Consider the following 5303-nt stretch of genomic DNA (forward strand, 5'->3'; position numbering starts at 1 on the left):
TAATGTTGTGTAAAGAGAAGGGGGAAAATAAATCAATCTGGAGGCAGTGATTTATTTTAAAATGCCAATTAACCCCATCAGTGTGATTGTTTGGAGCTTCTGTTGGTGGCGACAGGTCCCACGTAGGTATTTGGTTTTACAAATTGAAAGCATAATTTTTTTGTCACACATAACCTTAAAAAAAGTGAAAGACGAATCATAATTCCACCAGAATTAATGAAGTCTGAAAGTTATGTATAAAAGCTGTAATAGAAATTCAGAGTTGTGTCAGAGACTCAAGGCGGCAGCAGCACATGATACTCTACCTGAATTCTCCTCATGTTTGAAGGATCTGAAAACATACTTGATATGGGTACGTGTTTAGTCTCCTACAACCAATGAGCTATCTAAATTCATAGGCTCCAATGTCACACAGCTGTAATCTTGGTGGAAAGTTAAACCAGTGAACACATCACCACTTAGAACTTGGGGAGTGAGTTAAGGCTATTTAGTTTATCAGTCTTTTTCCCATCCTGTCATAATTGTATTACGAATGTGTTGTTCTCCTCCAGAGGCCGCACTTTCTGAGTTTATCTGCTCTGTGGTGACATCTGTCTCTGTCTTCCTCTCTTCCTCCTCTCCCCAACCCCCAAGATGGAATGTACTCTTCCTCCCCAATTACTGGGGGTTTCACAGGTACCTCTGAGACGTTTTGTACCACCAGTTTAGAAGACAAGTTGTGTTTTGACATTGCAGCTGATGAATGACCTTTAATAAAAGGACACAGGCTCAGTATGGAAGCACATTCCTCGAGCACCGAGTGCAAATAGCCCGTGCCTGCTTTCTACATCTTGGGTGCCTGTTACTCCACAATGTGGAGGCTGAAAGAAGGGTGTTAGGAGAAGTTTTGGAAACCCTAAGTTTGAGACTCAGAAGTGACACATTGTCCATGCTGTTGTAATTGCTCACACAGCTGCATATTCTCATCTTCAGCAAGGTCTCTCTAACAGAAAGATTTTAGGATAGGCCATTGCTGTGCATTTATTCCAGCTACTAATAATTTGATTAGTAACAGTCGGTGTCTCACCATTAGGTTGCAGAAAGCCAGCAGAGAGAGAAATGTGTTAATGGTGGATTGCAGACTGCAGCAGCAGATCTACTATTAGCAGTCACAAGCTAATACTAAGTCTGCCTCTGCAATGTAAATGCTGATGAAAAGTGTGGATTTTATTTTTCAGTGTGAGTGGTCTTAAGAGAAACTTGTGTAGCCTTGACTCTCATCACAGCTGCTGCTTTCTCCTTTCTACTGGTTGATGGGTTCATTCAACTGACCCTGTTTCAGCTACCCTTGCTGCTGGTGTGGCCCAAGGAAATTTGTTTCCTGATGTGGTGATGAATCAATGTCCTGCTCCAGATCAGGTCATTTGATACCTGTGGGCTGTGGGTGAGTACCAGTCAAATTTTTTCAAGAAATGCTAATTTTGATGTGGAAAAAATGCTAGAATCGGGATTTTTACAGTATTACTTTGCCTTCCTCAGGAGGCTAACTTTACACTCTAAACCAGAAGCTGTATCTTACTTTAATTCAAAAGATCTGTGGGGGCATTAATGTAATTTTAAAATCAGTGAGTCAGAATAAGGTAAATGCTGCAGCTGAAATTTTCATGTAGATTGAAATGATGGGAATCTTTCACTTCTTATGTGTGCACAATTTACAGCCATTAAAAGTGTATTAGTGTCGTAGAAAATGGGAAAATTGTTTGTTCCCTAAAGGTGTAAAGAAAATGATACTCTTCTTGTTCACAATAGGGAATTATTAATAAAGATGGATAAGTGATCCCTCTCTGAAATACGTGCTGGTTTTAACATAGCTAAAAACAATGGTAATATTCTGAATTTTTAATGGAACACACTGATAAATATTTGTATTTTCTTTTTCTCTTTAATTTTTTTACAGTAATAAGCCCATTGATGAAGGAAGTAGCCAAGAATCATTACCATGGCATCACAGATTTCAGTGAGTTTCTCTTCCCAGCAGCCTTGTGAGGTGGAATAAAGTTTTTCTGGTTTTTACCATCGGAGAATGCAGCCACTGAGAAGAGATGTATTTTTTTTCTAACAACTTCCTTAATACTTTCACAAATTCCAGGTGGTACATATCTGCACCACTGACTCCATGAAAACTCTGGAGCGTAATGACTTCCCCAGCAATACACCAGCTATACTTTTGGGTTTTAACCAGCCTTTTGCAAGGTTGTGGTTACATTTCTCACTGTTGGCCCAAACTTTTCAATGAGAGCCACACTCTTGGGCAGTGACACTCCAGTGTTTGGAGGCCACTGTGCCACCCACAGATGGACACCACGGGGAATGGGCAGGCCTCTGCTAGAAGAAATTAACTGCCAGTTGAGGTCATTGATCACTAGGCTTCATCCCCCCCGCTGAAGCAAAGTTACCTGAATGTGAGGAAGATGAGAGTGTCACTAGAAGCAGAATATTGCTGCAGGTGTAGCAGAAGAGCCAGGCGAGAGAAGACTGCTGCAAGAAATGCATCTGACTTGGAAAGCCCATCGGGGAAATGAGGAGATGATGGGCCTCAGTCTGTGCACCACTCAGGTCCTTCACAATGGCTTAAGTCTTAATTTAAAATACACAAAATATGAAAGCGACCAAAAAAGGCTTGTGAAAATGGATTTGTGAGTGGAGCATGGCCCATTAAATGACATCAAAGTCCTCTAGGAGAACACAAAAGATCTGAGCCGTGTCCCTTTTATGGTTTGACTCATATACACCTGCATCATGTATAACTTTCTGTAAATGTCACTCTGTTATCTTTTGCCCACTAGTTGTCAAGTTATGTTTAAGATTTGAGACATATTTCCAAATGCATTTCTTTCCTGTCTTTATTTCAGCAGCAGAAGTGTGTAGAGATGCCAGTCCCACAAACAGCTAGATGGATGGATATTTACAGCAGAGGTGGGTTATATCAACCTGCACAGATTAAAAAGCAAGAAGTAACCCAGAGACAGGACTTTGCTGACATGCTCAGGTCAAACTGCATGTTTATTGCTGTTTGTTTACAAGAGGGTTGAGATACACAATCACTATTGATTGTTACGTTGTGGAAATATCTAAATATTACTTAAATTTTTCCCATTATCCTCACACTGAATTCAGCACTTTTGCCAGGATACTTAATGGATGGAGGATGGGAGGAAGCACACCACCATCCAAAACCGTGCCTCACCTGGTGTAAGGGAGGAGACCATTGCACAGATCCTGAGACTTTTGGCAGTGAGTATCTGGCTGGACGTGGCTGCTTATGTTGGGTGGCTGTGGTGTGTTGAGCCAATGAAGAAGGTCTGGACAGTGCGGGATTGTGGCTCCTCCTGTGGAGCCAGGTCAGTGACTCACTATGGGGGGAGTCAGAAGAATACGGAGTGTGATTTCAGAAGAGCTACCCAGTTTTTGGGGTTTTCCAGTAGGGTCCTTGTACCTTCTCCCTGCAGGCTCAGAAATGCTCCAACTCTCATTCTTCATAATTGTCGGAGACTCCTTGAGCCAGATGCCAGCAGGATGGCCCATAGTTATGGGATGAGGACTTTTTGCTGTCAGTGTTGATGCTTCTTGGACAAATGAGAACATTCTTGGGCAAATGATGTGAGGTGAGAAGTCTGAAAAAATTAATCTGGATGAATCAGACTACACTGAGTCCATGTATTTATGTGTAACGTTCCTGGAACATCTTTCTGTATAATCAAATCTTAGACTTACAAGTTGTGTATCCCATGTAAACACTGAGCTGCAGACGAATGCTGGAGCAACCAAACACAAACTGCAGGCAAGGAGCATAATCAGAGTGATTTTCCCACTTTAAATAGAAGCTCAGGGGAAAATTTCAGTGTGAGGAGAGACTGAAAAGTCTGGGCCAGTTGAGGAGACTGAGAGGAAACCTCATCATGGTTTGCAGCTTCCTCATGAGGGGACGTGGAGGGGCAGATGCTGATCTCTCTGGTGCCGAGTGACAGGACCCGAGGGAATGGCATGGAGCTGTGTCAGGGAAGGTTTAGGTTGGATATTAGGAAATGATTCTTCGCCCACAGGGTGGTTAGGCACTGGAACTGGCTTCCCAGGAAAGTGGTCACAGCACCAGCCTAAAGGAGTTCAAGAAGCGTTGGACAATGCTGTCAGGAACATGGTGTGGCTCTTGGGGCTGTGCTGTGCTGAGCCAGGAGTCAGACTTGATTATCCCTGTCAGTCTCTTCCAACTCAGGAGATTCTATGATTCTATAACTATTAACTGAGATGATCAAGAAAGGAAATATAACAGGGACTGTATCAAAATAGGGACTACCCAGACGGATACAGGCTCTGGTTACTCCTGTTTGCCCTTTCTCCAGAAGACACTGACAGGGGAGGAGATGTCACAGTTAAGATTACCAGAGGCCACCTGGCGTTTCAGCCACAAGCCCCGCGAGTCGCTGGTCGCATTTATCTCTTCAAGCTGTGACTGAGGCCGGGGTCTCGGCGGGTTGCGGGAAGGATGTGCCGTTCGTGCAGGCGCTGGGAGCCGGCCGGGCTGTGAGGGCTCCCGGCTCGGGCCCCCTCTCGGCTCCCGCCGCGGCTGCAGCGCGCGGCGATGGCAGCAGGTGGCGCTGTCCCCCGCCGGTGCCGCCGCGGGTCGGGGAGCGGGAGCGGGCCGGGGACGCGGGGAGCTGAGGGGCCGATCCCCGGAGCCGCGGGGAGCTGAGGGCCCATCCCGTGAGCCGGGCGGTTCCGTTTTCAGCCTTGAACCCAGATTTTCTGCTGCGGCTAGAGAACCCTCAGTGACAACCTGCTGCAAATGCCGGCGCTGGTGACAGTGGTTTTTCTATTGAGGGTGACATTTAACAATTAATATAAAGGAGTTAAAATAGACAACGTGTTACTTGTATTCTTGCTTTGTATCTTTTATATATCTCCCATTTTATGGACACCGTTAGGACCCGAGCGCCAGCAGAGACCCCCGGCACCGAGGGCTGGGGGAAGGTGTGACACTGCAGATCCGGGCGGGTGCCCAGAGGTGCTGCAGCCCCTGTTGTGAGACACGGATATCGATAAAAACATTTCTAAGAGGTCAGTGGTGCAAAGTGAGCCCTCACAAGCTTTGGCTTCGACTCGCCTGAGGTGGCTTTTTGGCCATGAGGGCTCGTGCACGGCCGTCAAGGTGTTGCCCTTTTCTCCTGTGCCCTCGCGGGCAGCTCCCTGGGCCCAGCAGGAGCAAATGTGTACGGTACAATACAGGTATCTTTTACCTCTCATCAATCCACCTCTCTATCTTCTGC

General features: G+C 45.6%; 1 long non-coding RNA gene across 1 annotated transcript; it reads left to right on the forward strand.

Moving 5' to 3' along the window:
* Positions 1 to 1224: 1224 nt before the first annotated feature.
* On the forward strand, positions 1225 to 4880 carry LOC116450767. Its single transcript, XR_004242970.1, has 4 exons — positions 1225 to 1423; positions 1937 to 1996; positions 2892 to 3273; positions 4327 to 4880. It is a non-coding gene; the product is annotated as an uncharacterized LOC116450767 (long non-coding RNA).
* Positions 4881 to 5303: the final 423 nt, after the last annotated feature.

The sequence above is a fragment of the Corvus moneduloides genome, chromosome 14, assembly GCF_009650955.1.
Source record: "Corvus moneduloides isolate bCorMon1 chromosome 14, bCorMon1.pri, whole genome shotgun sequence".
NCBI classification, from domain to species: Eukaryota; Metazoa; Chordata; class Aves; order Passeriformes; family Corvidae; genus Corvus; species Corvus moneduloides.